General features: G+C 37.9%; 1 long non-coding RNA gene across 1 annotated transcript in view; it reads right to left on the bottom strand.

Moving 5' to 3' along the window:
• Positions 1-20845, bottom strand: part of LOC132430597 (uncharacterized) — a 91915-nt gene that overhangs the window by 11937 nt on the left and 59133 nt on the right. Inside the window, exon 3 of the long non-coding RNA XR_009520535.1 lies at positions 272-339. This is a non-coding gene — a long non-coding RNA (uncharacterized lncRNA). The remainder of the gene's footprint in view (positions 1-271; positions 340-20845) is intronic.

The raw sequence follows: 20845 nt of genomic DNA, 5'->3' as shown, positions 1-20845 counted from the left end.
GTCACCCACATGCCCACTGCCAGGTCTGGTGCATGGAGGTAACTGTGTTCAGAAATGCCAGCGTTTGGAGGAGTTCTTGACTGTGTTTGTATTTATGATCACAACTCTATGTTTAAGATGATGTGACTTGGATTCTTCCAGTTATTTTCAGGCTTTCTTGCCCTTCAGATAACTAGCTACACTGGCAGCCACCAAGAGCCTAAGCAGGTGACATTGGGGACAATTGGACAATTCTCCAATTAAAAGCTGTTTCCTACAAACTCCAACTTACCTTTGCACTCCATCCTTATAAACCACCTCCAGTTGTCTCCAATTCACTAAGCTGCCTTTTGCTTCTTCCTGAACAAGAGGGATAACAGAAGAAAAAAAAATGTTTTTCTTTTATTATAAGTTGTTCTAAGAACAGTGCCTGGCAGCACCACTTTGGTTAGAGTTTCTGACACATAAGCTAGTTTTCAGGAGTTTATCACATTCACTACTTTATTTGTTAAGTTGTAGAAACCTTAACTGGGGGTCAGAGTTCATACACATGCTCCGTTTACGGAAACATGACTCAAACTGCAGCTGGCCTGTTGCTGTTTGCTATGAATAGTGTCATTTGTATCAGACCACACTTATTGGAATCTGTCTTCAAATACAGCTTTGGTTAAAATGAAATACTGAACTTTTGTTGAAAAAAATTTAATTTCTTACATGGGGCCAAATCTCAGATTAGAGACAGAAAATATAGCTCTGAATCTGGGTAAATTAGATTCATTATGACGAATCTTGTGGACAGAGACCCTAATTTACTTGTTAATTAATATACCTGTGCCTAAATAGAGCGCAACTGGCAGGCACATAATACATGGCTGCTGAATGACTTAGTTGTAGGAAGTTTATTTTGGGAATTAAGATATCTCATTAAGAATACTTTGGAGGATAGAAGTGGCTCAAACTGTGAGCCAAAAAACTATAAACCACATCTTTAAAATACACATATATTAAATACTTTATTAAACGGAAAAACGACGACTTGAAAAATACCACTGGTTATTCTTTTTAACATCTTTATTGGAGTATAATTGCTTTAAATGTTGTGTTAGTTGCTGCTTTATAACAAAGTGAATCAGTTATACATATACATATATCCCCATATCCCCTCCCTATCCCACCCCTCTAGGTGGACACAAAGCACCGAGCTGATCTCCCTGTGCTATGCGGCTGCTTCCCACTAGCTATCTATTTTACACTTGGTAGTGTCTATATGTCCATGCCACTCTTTCACTTCGTCCCAGCTTACCCTTCCCCCTCCCCATGTCCTCAAGTCCATTGTCTACGTCTGTGTCTTTATTCCTGTCCTGCCCCTAGGTTCTTCAGAACCTTTTTTTTTTTTTTAATTCCATATATGTGTGTTAGCATACGGTATTTGTTTTTCTTTTTCTGACTTACTTCACTCTGTATGACAGACTCTAGGCCCATCCGCCTCACTACAAATAACACAATTTCATTTCTTTTTATGGCTGAGTAATATTTGCATATATGTACCACATCTTCTTTATCCATTCATCTGTCATGGACATTTAGGTTGCTTCCATGCCCTGGCTGTTGTAAATAGAGCTGCAACGAACATTGTGGTACATGACTCTTTTTGAATTATGGTTTTCTCAGGGTATATGTTCAGTAGTGGGATTGCTGGGTCATATGGTAGTTCTACTTTTAGTTTTTTCAGGAACCTCCATACTGTTCTCCATAGTGGCTGTACCAACTTACATTCCCACCAACAGTGCAAGAGGGTTCCCTTTTCTCCACACCCTCTCCAGCATTTATTGTTTGTAGATTTTTTTATGATGGCCATTCTGACTGGTGTGAGGTGATACCTCATTGTAGATTTGATTTGCATTTCTCAGATGATTAGTGATGTTGAGCATCCTTTCATTTGTTGGCAATCTGTATATCTTCTTTGGAGAAATGTCTGTTTAGGTCTTCTGCTCATTTTTGGATTAGGTTGTTTGTTTTCTTGATATTGAGCTGCTTGTAAATTTTGGAGATTAATCCTTTGTCAGTTGCTTCATTTGCAAATAGTTTCTCCCATTCTGAGGGAGAAAGGTTTATGGTTTCCTCTGCTGTGCAAAAGCTTTTAAGATTTATTAGGTCCCATTTGTTTATTTTTGTTTTTATTTCCATTTCTCTAGGAGGTGGGTCAAAAAGGATCTTGCTGTGCTCTGTGTCATAGAGTGTTCTGCCTATGTTTTCCTCTAAGAGTTTTATAGTGTCTGGGCCTTACATTTAGGTCTCGAATCCATTTTGAGTTTATTTTTGTGTATGGTGTTAGGGAGAGTTCTAATTTCATTCCTTTACATGTAGCTGTCCAGTTTTCCCAGCACCACTTATTGAAGAGGCTGTCTTTTCTCCTTTGTATATTCTTGCCTCCTTTATCAAAGATAAGGTGACCATATGTGCGTGGGTTTATTTCTGGGCTTTCTATCCTGTTCCATTGATCTATATTTCTGTTTTTGTGCCAGTACCATACTGTCTTGATTACTGTAGCTTTGTAATATAGTCTGAGGTCAGGGAGCCTGATTCCTCCAGCTCTGTTTTTCTTTCTCAAGATAGCTTTGGCTATTTGGGGTCTTTTGTGTTTCCATACAAATTGTGAAATTTCTTGTTCTAGTTCTGTGAAAAATGCCATTGGTAGTTTGATAGGGATTGCATTGTATCTGTAGATTGCTTTGGGTAGTATAGTCATTTTCACAATGTTGATTCTTCCAATCCAAGAACATGGTATATCTCTCCATCTGTTTGTATCATCTTTAATTTCTTTCATCAGTGTCTTATAGTTTTCTGCATACAGGCCTTTTGTCTCCTTAGGTAAGTTTATTCCTAGGTATTTTATTCTTTTTGTTGCCATGGACCACTGGTTTTCAATCACTAAAATTTCCATGGGAAAAAAACATGGTATACCACAGGTTCCAGTGGTCTCTGCCCATCTGGAAGCGTAAACACCTAAAAAGGAGGCAGACTTCACTAGTGAAGACAACCCGACTGTCTTCTAAGAGCCAGGCAGGCGTGTTGGCAAGACCAGTGATGTTAGAGGCATGGCAAATACTTTCTAAGCAATAGATGCTTATCAAAGCTCCATTTAGTGAATAATTATTTTGCAGTGGAAAAAATGTTCATTAGCACAGCACCACTTCGGGGAAACTCCCTTCCACATTTTTGTGTATATGATCTAGGTTGGACTGGCTCCAACCCCAATCATACAGGTCTGGACTAGAGACAATCTGAAGACTTTTAATAATGCCATCAGAAAAGGGATGCATTTGTTTTGGTGAAGTTGTGAAGGTGATAAGAATGAGGAATTGAGTTATTTCTGTCCATCTTTACCACTAAGTGGGAAGAGTCTTTCAGAGAATGAACATTATGCAAAGAAACTTACAGATGAGAGATGAATACAGAGAGTTTTCTGGTCATATTGTGAGAGCATCTGGATCCAGCTATACCTGAAGCTGATATCTGTACTTTCTGTTTAGTGGAAAACTTTTTTAAGTCCATTTTTTCCCCAGCATATTTCTCTCCATTGCTTTTCCTCAGTCCTCATCCAACAAGGTAATATTTTCCCTAAAAAATTCATATCCAAAATAATTTTTTATAATTTACTAATAAATGATCTATGTCTCTATTAGGTATCCTTAATGCTCTACTTTAAAAGTATCTTTCCAAGTATAAAACTATTTGAGACATTATCATTTCAACATAATTTTTAAGAAAAATCTCTGAGAGCTCAGAATATTGTATACAGTAGTTCAGTGAGAGTCTGGTCTAGCTCTTTTCAGAAGGCAGAAGAGCTATCTGTAAGAATAAAAAAGATTAACCAGCCTGTAAAAGCAGAGTTTTTCTGAATCAAAAGCAGTAACACAGGCACTAAAAACCTTGCTTGACTTGTGATCAGCCTTTGTATTTTATCCCCTCCCACACAGACAGTTGGGTCAGGGAAACTCCATTCTCTCATATTCCTACATCTACACTTCTGGCATTTATTTAATTTCTAATGGAAAAGTCACCACTGCCAGTCTGGCAGGCACTTGGGAGATGTTCAGACTTTCCTTCTTCCAATGTTACCATGCCAGGTTCCCAGAGGTGGGACTTCCACTTGTGACACTTGGACCACAGCCTGTCCTCCCTTTGCTATTTCAACTTCCTTTTAAGACTTTAATCATCTTGTAACTTGGCTGGTTTATACTACCAGCACTTGGCTACCGGGATTGGGAGCTACTGGGAATCTATCTACTGCTCGTATCACATTATCTCTCTTTATCCCCAAAGTCCTACCATTTGAAATTAGGGGTTTAGTAGACAAATTCAACTGATACGACTTGCCCATAAAAATTTTCTCCAAAGACCCAATAGCATTTTGTCATTGGGCTGTTGTGTCTAAACATGGCGTACTGTGGTACCCCTCTCTGCTTGAGAATATTGGCATTTGTCCCCAATTCTAGTCAGACTGGTCTTCATACCAAAAACATGTGAAACAAGTGTCAGATGAGCTACAGAATTAAGTTTCTAGGCAAAGGCACTAAAATTTAATGGAAGCAGGGTGGCCACACCACACAGAAGTAAGTGTGGCATATCACAACACATCTTCCCCTGGCCCCCAGACCCTCTAATCAAGAATCTGCCCATGCAGTGTGGAGTCCAGCCAGATCTGAGAGCTGTATTTTGCAGTGGCAACTGTTCCCATATGGAGCAGATGATTTCTGATTTCTTTGGTCTATTTCAGATTTACATTGATCTATTTGCCTATTCATGCCCAGCACTACACTGTCGTAATTACTGTGGCTTTATAATAAGAATTGGCATCTGAGAATAAGTCTTCTCAGCTCATATTTCTTCTTTAAGAAAGTCTTGGCTACCTTAAGTCCTTTGTGTTTCTTTATAAACTTTATACTCAGCTTGTCAAATTTTTAAAAATCCATAAGAGTTTAGAGTGCAGGGTTTCATTGACAATTGGTATAAGACTGAGTTTTCCAATCCATTCATATTATATAACACGATTTAGATTTTCTTTAATTTCTCTTCGTGTTTTCAGTTTTTTGTGTAGAAGTCTAGCAGAAGTTTATTTAGATTTATTCCTAGGTGTACAACACTATGATGCTATTATAAGAGCATACACTAAATTTCATTTCCTAACACTTTTTAATATATAGAAATGAACTGATTTTTAAATATTGATTTCATGTACAGCAGTCTTGCAAAACATTCTTTAAGTCTCATGATTTAAATGTAAATTATTTTAAAATATTTTATATATAATTGTAGTATCTGCAAATAGAAGTTTACTTTTATTTTGTCATTTCTAAACCTTATGGCTTTCATGTGTTTTTTGTTGCCTTGCTGTATTACTATGAACTCGAGCAATTGTTGAATAGGAATGATAACATGCTTGCCTTTTCCCAATTCCAAAGAAAACAATTTCACTATTTCATCATTAAGTATATTTGCTGAAGTTTTGTTGTTTTGTTTGTTGTACATATTCATTATTAGATTATTGAATATCTGTTCTAACCTGGTTTGCTAAGAGTATTTGGGTTTTTTTCGTCATAAATGAATGTCGAATTTTATTATATACATTTTCTGCGTCTGTTCAGGTTATCATGATTTTGTCCTTCAGTTAATTAATGTAGCATGTTACTAGAGCAATATACCACTCAGAGGTGAGGATTAAAAATTTAAAAGTTCTGTGAAGGGCAAGGGCTCAATTTTGTCAAGGAATATCGCATTGTTTACACTAATAGCAGTTATAAATAAATGCAAGTAAATCAGAGAATAAGTTACAAGGTACTTTTCAAAGACAAAAGACTTGAGAGGAAGAGTATCTTAAAATATGTTATGAGAGCCTTAGCATTATTGCAACTCGTTAAGCATTTACCACATGCGGTATCTAACTTATCCTCAAAAAACCCAATCACTTCCACTTAAGAAAGATAAAACTGAAGCTCATTGTGGTTAAATAATTTGGCCAATGTTACACAGCTAATAAGCACTGATGAGGGCATTCCAAATGGCTCCAAACCCAAATTCTTAAGTCTCTTTTGGAGAAGGCAACATAACATTAGTGGGTGAGGATTTTACAGTGTCAGTTTTGATAAACAATGTTTTAAAGTGATATTCTTATAGATGAAATAAAATCAAGAAAAAAATTCTACTCCGAACCATTTTATAGGGATTATTCGTCATGTGAAGAATTATAAAATCTGCAATTCTTTTATTCTAGATACTCTCACATAACTTTCCCTAATTGAAAGAACTTAATTGTGTGTCTTTGGGTCTGTGGGTTGAGCAAAGGGTTGAATGTTTGCATGTCTTATGGTAAAATTCATTCTTCAGTTCCCTTCATTCCTTCCTATGTGAAAACTCAATGTACTCGTAATAGTCCCTAATATATTGTCTGTCACTTTTGACACTGTTAACTACTCCAATACTTTGATGACGCTCTATGATAACATCACATTCTTCCATTCTCCTTCTGCGCTTCTGTTCTTTTTTGTAGGCTGTTCCATCCATCTTTTTTTTTTTTTTTTTTTTTGCGGTATGCGGGCCTCTCACTGTTGCGGTCCCTCCCATTGCGGAGCACAGGCTCTGGACGCGCAGGCTGAGCGGCCATGGCTCACGGGCCCAGCCGCTCCGCGGCATGTGGGATCCTCCCGGACCGGGGCACGAACCCGTATCCCCTGCATCGGCAGGCGGACTCTCAACCACTGCGCCACCAGAGAAGCCCTATCTCTTAAATGTTGATGTTCATATTCACTTATTGGAAATCTCATATCTTGGGATCATATCTTATATCTTATCTACCTAGTAGCTCATGCCAGAAAATAAAAGTGATAAGTGATTTATACATCATTAATACTTCAATATAATGTCAGTATGATTATCAGTTTTTTCTTTTTGCTAATCAGACTTAACTTTTTAAAAATGAAGACTTTATATTTTTAGAGCAGTTTTAGGTTCACAGCAAAATTGAGGGGAGGGTACAGAGGTTTCCATATACTGTTTGCCCCTCCACATAGAGAGCCTCTCCCATTATCAGCATTCCCCACCAAATTGGTCCATTTGTTACAATTGATGCGCCTACACTGACACATTATAATCACCCAAAGTCCATAGTTTACATTATGGTTCACTCTTGGTGTTTTACATTCTACAGATTTGGACAAATGTATAATGACATGTATCCACGATGTAACATACAGAATATTTTCATTGCCCTAAAAATCTCCTGTGCTCTGCCTGTGCATCCTCTCACCCGCCAAGCCCTGGCAACCACTGATCTTTTTACTTATTGTCTCCATAGTTTTGCCTTTTCCAGCATGTCATATAGTTGGAATAATACAGTATGTAGCCTTTTCAGATTGGCCTCTTTCACTTAATAATGTTCATTTAAGGTTCCTCCATATCTTTTCATAGCTTGATAGTGCATTTCTTTTTAGTGCTGAATAATATTCCATTGTCTGAATGTACCACATTTATTTATTCATTGACCCACAGAAGGACATCTTGATTGTTCTCCAGTTTTGAAAATCATAAACCAACCTTCCATAAACATCTATGTGCAGGTTTTTGTGTGTACATAAGTTTTCAACTCCTTTGGGTAAATACCAAGAAGTGCGATTATTGGAGCCTATGGTAGGAGTATGTTTAGCTTTATTAAAAAGCACCAAACTGTCTTCCGCAGTGGCTATACAATTTGGCAATCCCTCCAGCAATGAATGAGAATTCCTGTTGCTCCACATCCTCACCAGCATGTGGTGATGTCAGTGTTCTGGATATTGCCCATGGTGTGCAACTGTGCAGCAGTATCTCATTGTTGTTATAATTTGCATTTGCCTGATGACATATGATGTAGAGCATCTTTTCATGTGCTTATTTGCCATCTGTACATATTCTTTGGTGAGGTGTCCATAGATGTCTTTGGCCCATTTTCAAATCAAGTTGTTTTCTTTATTGTTGTTTTAAGAGTTTGTTGTATATTTTGAATAATAGTCCTTCGTCAGATATATCTTTAGCAAATATTTTGTAGTCTGTGGCTGTTCTTCAGCATTATTTTTTATATTCTTCATTATATAGAATTCCAACATTGCAGAAAATATGAAGATAAAAATTACAAACAGAGGGCTTCCCTGGTGGTGCAGTGGTTGAGAGTCCGCCTGCCAATGCAGGGGACACGGGTTCGTGCCCCGGTCCGGGAGGATCCCACATGCCGCAGAGCGGCTGGGCCCGTGAGCCATGGCTGCTGAGCCTGTGCGTCCGGAGCCTGTGATCCGCAACGGGAGAGGCCACGACAGTGAGAGGCCCGCATACCACAAAAAAAAAAAAAAAAAAATTACAAACAGAAAAAAATTTTAAATTCACAAAATATATTACACATATGCACAGGGATAATAAAATATGATTTAAAAACATTAAAACATGGAAATGTGAACAGCAAATGAGGAAGGTGACAGAGAAATAAGATCAGTGAGGAGTGTACAGGGCTTTAAAATTCAGATTAAATAGTTGTTGACTATAATATAGTAAAACTTTACATCAAGATTTTGAACAATGCTCCTCTCCATTCTTTTCTATGTGTTCAAAATATTTCATAATTTAAAGAGGAAAAAATAGAAATCAGAATGCATTCTATTGTTCGATACCTATGATGTTGCTGAACATATTACTTTAGTCTAACCTTTTTTTAGGGTTCAATTTCTTTATTTAGAAGATTCTCTTCCATTCCAAAATTCTAGAAACAGTTTTTTCCATTTATTTATTTATTTACTTACTTACTTATTGGTTGCACCGGTGCAGCATGTGGGACCTTAGTCCCCTGACCAGGGATTGAACCTGCATCCCCTGCCTAGCAAGGTGGATTCTTTACCACTGGACCACCAGAGAAGTCCCCTAGGAATGCTTTTATGATGTTATGTTTCACTCCTTTTCTAGGTACATCTTAATTTACAAATATGAAACTTCAAATGTTTGCTTAAGAAATACCTTCAGATTAGTTTATAAGGGGAATGTAAACACATTGTAACCTTAGTGTTTAATGTATTGAAACAAGTGCCCTCACTTGAATCTGGACTCTGCTATTAGCTGAGTAAATGAACTCAGTAAATGGTCAGTAGCTTGTATAAACATCACTGGTCTAAATACAGGATGTGTTATACCATGCCCAGATTGGGTCAACATCAAAAGGAGGTATGTGCTAATGAATTTTTCCCACTTCTTTTGGAAAAGCATATATCCATTGAGCTCACAGATCAGGGTTTCCCATATGCAGTGCATTTAATGCTAAGCTAAAATTTAAAAAAATATTTCCAAAATGATTTGACAAATCACAACCACCACATTTCTAAATGGTCCTTGGGGTGGACCAAAAAGAAAACAAGGGCTTTCAGGCTCTTCCTGACTGAGGCCTCCAGCTGTACCCCAGAGCAGTTAGAGCAATGATCTGGGCAGAACTTTCCTCCCTGACATGAACCAGACCATAATCATCTACAGCAATCGAGTCCTTTAAAAATATTCTCCAAAAGTGAAAGTTTACAAAATAAAGCTGGGACTCCAAATATTTGCATAGGCCCTACATGTGAGGAATTAAGGAACTTCTGACTCTGCTCAGTTTCTCAGTGGATAGGCCAGTGTCAGGGCCTCCAAGTTCTGCTAGTTGTAACTTGCTTTCCACAGGGATATGAAGAAGGAACTGGTAAGACTCTTAATTGCCTACATGAAGGAAGTCATTGAGGACACTTAGGCTGATAAAAGAGAGAATGAGGAGTAAGAGAGAAGCCATGGCTTGAAAGCTGGAAGGATTCCTTTTACTCTGCTCCCTACATTCACACTCACTCCAACATGGATCTGAGATGACTAATGTGTGGACTTCTAATTCTGTTCGCTCATCGTCTAAGTAGGAACAAGCCCTTTTGAAGTCTCCTTGTTTACTCTTTCATCTCATTCTCTACTTCTTTTTTTTTAATTGAAGTATAGTTGATACAATGTTGTGTTAATTTCTGCTGTACAGTAAAGTGACTCAGTTATACACATATAGACGTTCTTTTTTTTATATTCTCTTCCATTATGGTTTATCACAGGATATTGAATATAGTTCCCTGTGCTGTACAGTAGGACCTTGTTGTTTATCCATTCTATATAAAATAGTTTACATGTGCTAATCCCAAACTCCCAGTCCTTCCCTCCCCCACCCCTTCCCCCTTGGCAACCACAAGTCTGTTCTCTATGTCTGTGTCTGTTTCTGTTTTGTAGATAGGTTCATTTGTGCCATATTTTAGATTCCACATATAAGTGATATCATATGGTATTTGTCTTTCTCTTTCTGACTTACTTCACTTAGTATAATTTCTAGTTGCATCCATGTTGCTGTAAATGGCATTATTTCATTCTTTTTTATGGCTGAGTAGCATTCCATTGTATATATGTACCACATCTTCTTTATCCATTCAACTGTTGATGGACATTTAGGTTGTTTCCATGTTTTGTCTATTGTGAATAGTGCTGTCATTCTCTACTTCTTAAATTCTCTAAATCGTCAAATGTTGACTCTATCAAAAATTTGGAGTGCCATGGCAGTTTTGGGATCTGTTGTAGGAGAATCTGTCTTACTTCTTTTGAATTGGGGTTGGAACTAAAGAAGGGCAAAGACACAGGATAATTAAGATAGAGGTTGAAACACATGGGTATATTATATTTGTTTGTTGAATTTGTTATAAATTCAAAAACTTGAATTTTAAACATATGTAACTTCCTTGAACCCTACATTGTTGTCTGCCCCAGGAGCTATTTTCTAGGGAGGCCATGCCTGAACTTCTGATGGGAGGTCGTTTTTGTCAGGTTCCTGCTTGAAGGTCTCTTGATCTCAGTATATGTGTGCAGTGAGCTGTGTGAAAAAGACCAAAGGCAGCACATGTTCTGATATATCTGGAGGTAGGCTTTGTGGGTGGTGGGGGGAGGGGGGAATATGGGCATAGAGTTGGAGAACAGAAATGAAGATCAAGCACAAGGTCAGGGGCTTCCCTGGTGGGGCAGTGGTTAAGAATCTGCCTGCCAATGCAGAGGACATGGGTTCGAGCCCTGGTCCAGGAAGATCTCACATGCTGCGGAGCAACTAAGCCAGCGCACCACAACTACTGAGCCTGTGCTCTAGAGCCCGTGAGCCACAACTACTGAAGCCCGTGTGCCTAGAGCCCATGCTCTGCAACAAGAGAAGCCACCGCAATGAGAAGCCCGTGCACAGCAACAAAGACCCAACACAGCCAAAAATAAATAAATAAAATAAAATTTTAAAAAAGCACAAGTGTCAGTCAGCTGGCCTGAAAAATGGCAAAGAAATCAAGGTTTTGTTTTGTTTTTTTTCCCAAAGAACACTGTCAACATGAACTTTGAGAGTAAAAAGAACTAAGTCCTGAAGGAATCAAGAATAAAGTTTGTGACATTAGTCAGAGCTTAGAAGGGGAAAAGATGGAAAACAAGACCACTATCACCCCATGAGGGAAGATGGGCTGGAATAGTGGGGAAGCATGACCTGGGAGGAGGACAGTGTAGCTCTGCTCAGGGGATGCACCTGAAGGGGACCAGATACTTACAAGTTGGGAGCTGGCCTGGCCTCTGCCAAACAGATCACTGTTTATCTTGAGCCGAGGCAATAACTGCAGAGTCCACTGCATTTGGGACAGCTCCACACACCTCTCTAGAGGAGTACCTTGGTTGTTCTTCTGGCTATCATACAGGGAAAGCTCCCATCTGGAGATGTCCGCCTATCTCCTGTTGATCATTTGGCAGGAAGAACGCCTGTGCCCCAAGACTGCACAGTCCTATCTGAACTGTCCTCAACAGAACTTCCCTATTTCCAATGGCCCAAGATAGCCGTAAGGCTTTTTTAAAAAGAGGTTGGATCCTTGACCTCAAGAATGTATGAGGTTGGAAGGCGAACACCTCTGTGACTGTACATGGGTGGTACTAAAGAGAACAAGCTCCAGGTGTCCACTTGAGCCAAGAGACAGATGCAGCTCTACCCTCCATCTACGAGGGTCTTTTATCCTGCCTCCAGACACCCACCACCTCGCCATGCTGCTTGACTCAACCTCATGGTTCTTTGGGTTTCTCTACAAGGATTGTCTTTGCTATAAGCAGTTAATTGCATTTAGGTAAAACCAACCAACCAACCAACCTGAGCATTTCTCTCTCCCTTGAGAATACTAGCATGTCTTTAATTATTTCTTGGGAGTCTATAACTTTCTTTCCCAAAGTAAATAGCATGAAAAAAAATTTTCTGTCAAACCCAGTTAATTGGTATCTTTAGGAAGACCCACAGGATAACTGTGAATGTAGCCTGATTCTATTTTTTAAAAAGATGATTCTATTTCCTAAAATATTACCTGGAAATAGTTCTATAATTCTTCCACTGCCACCTTTTGCCTCTGCTGGTTCCTTCTTTTTCCTTCCTTCCTCCCTCCCTCCCTCCCTCCCTCCCTTCCTTTCTTTCTTTCTTGTCTCTGCTTTCAGGTATTCATTCCTAGTCAGCTCCTAGCAATTTCCGTACTGACAGATCGTCTCCGACTCTGGTTTGCCTTATTCTTGCCCTGCCTTTCCATCTGGTCCTAGTGTGTGTTCTCTATCCCAGCAACGACTCCTGGCAGACTCCCGTTTTTGAGTTGCTGGTGTTTTGTGGCCAATACATCGGTATAATTTTAGCAAAGGCAGAAATGGGAAAAGTTGTGCAATTCTTTTATTCTTCCTAATCTCTCCCCCGGGAGAAATAAATCTGGGGAAAAGGATAGGGAGGTGCAATGGAAAAGGTCAGCGCAGATTGCTGTGCTTCTGAGAAGAGTGAGGACAGCACTCTTCAGACAGCTGGATTGGGCTGGAGAAGTTGGCCCCTGAGTGAACCATGTGGAGCCGAGAGCCTGTGACCCCTTCCTAGGCCACTGCCCTCAAGCTGCCACTTGTACTGACTGATAGAGTCAAAGGGATCCATGGCCCTAGTCAATCATATTCTACCACAGGACACTGCATCAGCCCAGACCTAGAAAGCCAGAACAGATTAATAGCTTCCTTACATTTCTTTGGGTGGTAATACATAGCTATTCTTGGCTGGTGGATTAATTCTGATTTCAAATAAGTTAGTATAAACTTTCTAGCTCATATACAAATTGGCCACTCTTCCTTTGTACCTATACTGCCATCAAAATAACACCAGAATACATTGTTATTCTCATCTCTGTTATTATTTTTGTCGGTAAGATACAGTGTCTAATAATAGCCAAAAATATAGCACTTATTATGGGCCAGGAGCTGTTCTACATGCTTTATATATATTAAGTCATTTAATGCACATAATAACCCTATGAGGAAGGTACTTTTATCATTCTCATTTTACAGAGGAGAAAACTGAGCAGAGAGGTTGAATAACCTCCCAATCTCTTGCCAATAATCCATGGTGGAGCGGTGATTCAAACTGAAATAATCTAACTCTGAAGTCTAGATTTCCAATCATTAAATTATTAAATTGTCTTTATACAGTCATCAATACCTAGCACAGCATTAAACAAATGAGTGCTTAATAAAAAAAATCCAAGTTCATTATTTCAATTGGGGATATTAAATCAAGTGCTTTAACATGATAAATATTTTATTTGATACATTTTCCACCCGCATTAGGAAACTAAGAGAGTTTAAGAGCCCTGACTTATTGGGTGGGGTCAGGATTCTAAGTCATCTGACTCTGAATCCAGGGCTCTGCCTACCCTGCCAAGTGATCTTTCTACTCGGCCCATGGAACTACAGGATCTCTTGGTCCTCTTGTGGCTGCAAGGGCTGTTCTCTGAGGCTCTGCAAGGGACCTCACTGGACCATTTTTGCACAACCAGGGATAAGTGTGGAGGGAGACCTGTGGTACCCATGGAACCGAGGTGTCTGCTGCCCCTCAGATGGCCCTGCCTAAGCCTCGTCCAATAGCTTGATTCTCAAATCAAAAGTGGGAAAGTCTGGGTTCTGTTCCTGCCTCACCAATAATCCTGTGCTATTGAATCACTTCCCTTCTGTGTTAAGAAAAGGGAGAGAAAAATCAGTGCTGGCTCTTCAGTCTCCAATCCTGTTTTCCAAGAATGGGGAACTGAACTACCTGGGTTCCTCAGGAAGGCTTGAGCACAGAAGGTGAGATGCTCTTTCTCCTCTCGGGATCCTCCTGAACACCACTGAGGTAGTTGTCTATTTAGAATACTCCTTTTGCCTTTTGGCTTTAATGACACATCTCACCAGGCCTAGAATTAAGATATAACTTTAAAAAATGTTTTAAATACAACGACTGTTGAATGTCGTCAACAGACACAGCAGGGAGAGTTTTGGTTTATGAATAAAGCCACAAGGGTTCTAAGCTACCACTTTTCGTGAGTTTTGCGAAGTAATGTCACTTAACTATTCCCGTGAAACAAAAATTTACCCAGTATATTTCACGTGACTTCAAAGATGATATGAGGTGATGCATTTAGTTAGTTATCCTTTCACATAAACTCAGGTTTATATGTATTTGAGTGCCTCTCTCGGCACTCTTTATTCTCAATCGCCTTTAGTAAAACGTTCCACTTTTTTCTTTACCCTGTTCTCCTTAGGAAACAATAAAAGGTTAATTCACAATCTTTGTAAAGTAGAGAAAAAATAACTTTGGGGGATTTTACGAGGTGGCTTTCTAATCCAGGGACAGGACTCCAGTCTGAGTCTTTTGTTTAGAGAGAAGTTTTTTGCAGGCCGTTTCTCCACAGATGGCACTTTGGTCACTTTACAGTAACCAAACCTCTCCGTAACCGAGCTCTGTGGGGAGACGATCATGCCCCGGCTCTTCCAGCCAGCAGTTACATTTCTGCGCTTCCCTTTGATTTCCGGGAAGGAGACTCATGTTATAGCTCAGTGTTTTCTTTTCAATCTCAGCTCCTTACAGCCCCATCATGTGCAGTCTAACAATAAAAAGCGGTAAATTTTTAGTTCCTGAATGTTGATTATATAAGAGCCAGAAACTATGTAAGCATAAAGCATTAATCACCTAGATTCTACCACAGATGGGATACACTGTTATAGTGTTCGTGATTATCTCCTTAGATAGCTTTCTATGTAGACAGTATTTAGTGTTTATATTCAGTATTTATATATGTGTGTGCATATAAAGCATTTACATATATATAAAGTGTTTATGTATATATATTAAAAGTGGTTTTATATATATATATATATATATATATATATATATATATATAAAACCAATAATATGAATCTCAGAGATCCAAACTGTAATCTCAGTGACATATATATATATTTGACTGTATGTTTTTTAAAAATATGAAACCATATGAACTATCTTGTTTTGCGGTCTTTTTTTTTTTCATTTAAGAGCACATTACATGTTTCCTAGCCCAGGTGATCATAAACATGAGAAGAGATAAACTGTGGTACATTTATACAATGGAATAGTATTCAGCAATAAAAAGGAGTGAACCATGTAAACACAAAAAAATATAGATGAATCTCAAAAAATAATACTGAGTGAAAGAAGCTTTAACCAAAAAAGTACTTATTGTTATGAGTTCATTCATAAGAAGTTTTTAGATCAGGCAAAGCTCATCTGTGGTGAAAAAAAATCAGAAAAGTGGTTGCCTTGACAAAACTTGAGGCAGGAAATGAAGAAGGGGCAAGATGGAGTGGCTGTAATGTTCTATTTCTTTTTTTTTTTTTTTTTTGGCTGCACCTTGCAGTATGTGGGATCTTGATTCCCCAACCAGGGATCGAACCCGTGCCCCCTGTAGTGGAAGCATGCAGTGTTAACCACTGGACCGCTGGGGAAGTCCTTGTAACGTTCTATTTCTTGATAGGGGTTTGGGTTACACAGGTGCATGCAAGTGTCAAAACTCATCTAATGGTCCACTTAGGATTATGTACATTTCATTGTACGTAAATTTACCTAAGACAAGAACAACAAATAGAAAACTCTAGTTAATAATATGCATGCTAAAGTATTTAGGGGGAACTGAACTAATGTCTGCATCTTACTTTGAAATGCATTAAAAAAAGACAGTTGGGAACAGGGATGGATAGATGGATAGATGAGTTATAAAGCAAGCATAGTAAAATGTTAATTATAGCATCCAGGTAGTAGTTATATGTGTGTTCTCTGTACAGTTTGTTCAACTCTTCTGTATGTTTGAAAATTTTTCATATTAAAATGTTAGCAAGAAAAAAAGACCATATAACATGTTCCCATGTCAAATATGCTTCCACAACATTTAAAGGACTGATTAAATCAACATCTGTAGAATGGAATACAATTCAGTCACTGTTGAACATTTAGGCTATTTAAAACTTTGCAAAATAAGCTATATTACAACAATTATACTTAGATATTTAAACCCTTGTCTTATTATATCCTTAGGACAAATTCCTATGAGCATAGTTGCTAAGTCAATAAAGAATTAAGGATTTGGCCTCCTATTTTCATCCAGAAGACTTGGGACACTTTTCTCTTATTAAATAGAAGACTTCATATTTCCTTTTAAGATTTCCATAAAGGTTGAGTTTTGTTCTTTTTTCATCTTTGCTTATCAGTTTGATATCCTGAATGGACTCTCCTTATAATTTATTTTTGGCTTTCTCCCTCAGCATTTCAGAATCAAGGAAAAAAGGACTTAAAAGAGAAGAGAGATTATTCAACACCCAATGATGAACTAACAATCTGAATTTCAGAGATCCAAAAGGTAATCTGCCTCAAACCTATTTTCAAGATTTGAAATGGAATTAGTGTTTAATCAGAGATTGTCTGACTGAAGGCGAAAATCGGTTTCTAGGTTTTCTATCTAGTCTTTTCTCTCTGTGAACACCCAAAGAATGTGCACTGAATATAAGAATACAGGAGGCATTTACCCTTCATATCATGATATCACTGTGCTTTGAAAAATCATAAATTGGAGTTGTATGTGCTAGCGCCTTTGGGTGATCAGCAAGCTGTATAAAAACCCAACGAAAGCCAAGGTTGGATCACTTCTATTTAAATGATGATTAAAAGCCCATGCAATCTGTGCAGCAATTCAGTGTGTCAGAAGAGGCAGCACACAAACAAAACACTTGGCTACTGGTCCCGCTCATTGTGGTGTGGATTACAGTCCCGTTTTATCCCTTTCTCTTGGCTCTTTCAGCAACAGATGAAACCGCTGAAGCCACTCAGCAGACAAACACGCCAGCGCACGGGCCAGAGGACAATTTCCCTTTCCCAGCAGCAGCTCTGGGCCCTTCCCCGGACTTTCCAGATGACTTTTATAGCAGCGGCTGACTTCTTGAATAGTTTTTATTTTGATAGCCTAGAGCAAAATAACAATGCAACATTGCCTAGTGAAAAGACTGGGATTCAAACTCTAGATCTATGTCTCTTTTGGTTTTGACTTGAATACAAGAGACTTCAAAAAGGCAACAACAGTGAATATGTATGTGTATTCACTCCTCATGGAGGTTTAACCAGTTTCTGAGCAACAGGTGCATTTTACAACTTCCAAAAATGATACTGTGTTGAACAAGTTCTCTACTGTATTCCAATATCAGCTTTCAAATGGGTTGGCCCATTTCAGGCATTTGAAAATGGATTCTCTGTAGAAGTTGATACTGTTGATGACCTGTTGGAATTTCATTTCCTCTCTGATTTTCTTGATATTGCACCTTCTAGGTTCCCACCTACCTCCCTGAAAGTCTTTTCTCTCTTGACTGGCTCATTTCATTTATCTCAGACCCTATAAATAGTTGTCACTCAAACTTCAGTCTTTAGCTGTATATTCTATCTCTACTTTTTCCTGTAACGTTAGGAGAAAAAGTCAGTTCCAAAATTTGGATGGGTTCCAAAAAGTGGAATCAAAATTTAAAATTCTGGTAATATGTATCTAAATTGGTATAACTGTCTGGTATATCCTGTCAATTCCCACCTCCTGAAGATAATAGCAATTTTCTTGAATGCTTGTCAAGCAGGTTCCTACCATTCCCAGTGTTGGGTAGACTGATGGATGAAAAAATGACATCTTATCCAGCCAGTCTTATGAATGCTCATGTTCCTCGTCTGTTTTTAAATAGTAATGTTTATCTTTTTTATGTCTGTTTCCTTTATATTACAAATAAGCAATTGCCTATGATGAATATTAAAAATTTTTTCCAGTTTCTTTTACATTTTAGTTTTTAATGTGTTGTTCTTCCATGTGAAGAACATTTCATATAGTCAACTCAACTGAGCGTCTTATTTCTTATGAAGTAATGGATAAACATAGAGCCATAATGAGTAAAAAACTTGATGGTGAGGGTATAAAATAATTATTGTGAGTATGAGAAGACAGAGTTAACTGCAGAAGTGTGGAAGAAATGGCAGACAATATCGAGACCCCAGATGACCACAGGTACCCTGAATTAGGCACTAATCTGTATTTTTAACCAGGTAGAGCCAGTAGTCTAGGTATATAACTACCAATTGTAGACAGTTGTGCTGCTCTAAGGTATAGTTTCTGGAGGCAAAAGGAAGGATTAGTAAGTGAGGTAATTGAAAATGTTAGCAAGATAATTTATATAACAGATTATGTAGTCTGGTATGTACTACTGAATTAGCTGCTGTTTCAAAATATAGAGCAATATGGGGTAAGTGACAGAGGACCAGACTGTGACTGAAACAGACTAAAGTCAGTTGACCCATAGCTTTTGGGATGTAGAATGAAACTGTGCTGCGGAAGCAGAGTTCTGAGGTGAGAGAAAGCTTTAGTTAAGACAAGGAAGGAATGAAGTAGTTGAAGGAAGAGGTATATGTAAAGGATGAGGACATGATATATGGAGAAGGTATACCATGTATCAAAAATTGTTTTAGGGCTTCCCTGGTGGCGCAGTGGTTAAGAATCCGCCTGCCAATGCAGGGAACACGGGTTCGAGCCCTGGTCCGGGAAGATCCCACATGCTGCAGAGCAACTAAGCCCGTGCGCCACAACTACTGAGCCTGCACTCTAGAACCTGGGAGCCACAACTCCTGAAGCCCGTGTGCCTAGAGCCCGTGCTCCACAACAAGAGAAGCCACTGCAATGAGAAGCCCATGCACCACAACGGAGAGCAGCCCCACTCACCACAACTAGAGAAAGCCCGTTTGCAGCAACGAAAACCCAACGCAGCCAAAAATAAAATAAATAAATTTTAAAAAATTGTTTTAAAATTATTTTTAATCTCTGAAGGTCAGTTTTGCTTTAATATCATTTATCCACTTGTGATTTGTTTTAACTTGTCACATTTGAAACCCAGCAAGATCTTTTATTCTGAAAATTCATGTCTTTATTCTGGAAATTTCTCCTTAATTAACCTTTTGTATAAAGGGTATAGCATTCTTTCTATTCTTTCCCTATGAAACTCCTTTTAGACCTGAACTGATGTCTCCTATCCTATTATTTGCATTTATTTACGTCTTTTTTATATTTTCTATTGATCAATCTTCCAGTGTATCAATTCTCTTTAACTGGTCTCATCTACTCTTTAATTATTCCACTGAATTTTTAAATTTCAATTACTGTATTTTTCAGTTTTAGTTTTCAATTGTTCATTCTCCTGTTTGTTGTATTTATTGAATCTCCCTCATGGTGATCTGATTCCAAATGTAGTTTCTAATTTTTGACTGAGTACCTCTCCAGCAGAGGTTGTTCTACAGGTTTGAAGGTATTCTCAAGCCTTAGCACTTGAAAAAGATGGCCAAGCATGAATCCCACCTTTATGTAGGAAACTCAGTTCTAGCTTAAACTCCTACTCATCACTCTAACTTTGTGTTTCCATTCTTGGTTCAGGCACCTAAAATTTTTCCTTTCTTGCTTTTAAACTTTGTTATGTACTTTTTAAATATGTGTTGTTCCAGGCCAACATAAAACTGGAAAATTCTCCAAATAATTTTATGAACCCAGGATAACTTTAAAACTAAAACCTGATAAAGACAGTATCAAAAAATGATATAGATTGATCTTATTTATCAATATAGACATAGATGCATAAATTGCACCAAATATTAAAAAATAGGTTTTTTAACATGGAACCACCTTTGTAGTCCTACAATAAATCCTACTTAATTTGCATTTACTATTTTTTTGATACATTGCTAGATTTTATCAATATATTTTACTATATTAACAGATTAAAAGGGAAAAATCATATGAATATAACTGATGGTGAAAATATGATTCAGATTAAACAGTCATTTCTTATAGAAATTCTGAGTAAAATTAGAATGCAAGAAAAGACTTAAATATAGTTAATTCTTTACAAAAAAACCCAGTAGCAACTATTACCCCAAAGAGCAAAACCTAAAACTATTTTATTTAAAAATCAGGATCTATTCAGGGGTAGTGAATATATTAACATAAAATTTAAATAATTGGTTTGATTATTTGAAATAAAATGGTAAACCTATCAATTTTGCAAATACTATGATTATACAACTAGAAAATTCAAGGACATTTAGTTACAAGAGGGAAAAAAAAATCTGTAAGAGTATTTAACAAAGTAGCTAAAAGGAAGCTAAGTATATAAGTATCGTTAGGTTTACTCTATTTTAGCAATTAGCACCTAAAAATGAAACCAGGGAGAAATATTCCATTTGTAACAGAAATAATCTATAAAAATATTAAAAATAAATATAATAAAAAGTCACAAGGTCTATATGCAGAAAACTGTAGTATCTTAGTAAAAGACATGTCAAGATTTGAGCATACGGAACTTCCCTGGTGGTCCAGCGGTTAAGACTCTGCGCTCCCAATGCAGGGGGCCCGGAGTTCGATCCCTG

This window comes from Delphinus delphis, chromosome 9 (assembly GCF_949987515.2).
Source record: "Delphinus delphis chromosome 9, mDelDel1.2, whole genome shotgun sequence".
NCBI classification, from domain to species: domain Eukaryota; kingdom Metazoa; phylum Chordata; class Mammalia; order Artiodactyla; family Delphinidae; genus Delphinus; species Delphinus delphis.
Note: the sequence above shows the minus strand (reverse complement) of the source record. Positions and strands in the feature narration are given on the sequence as shown.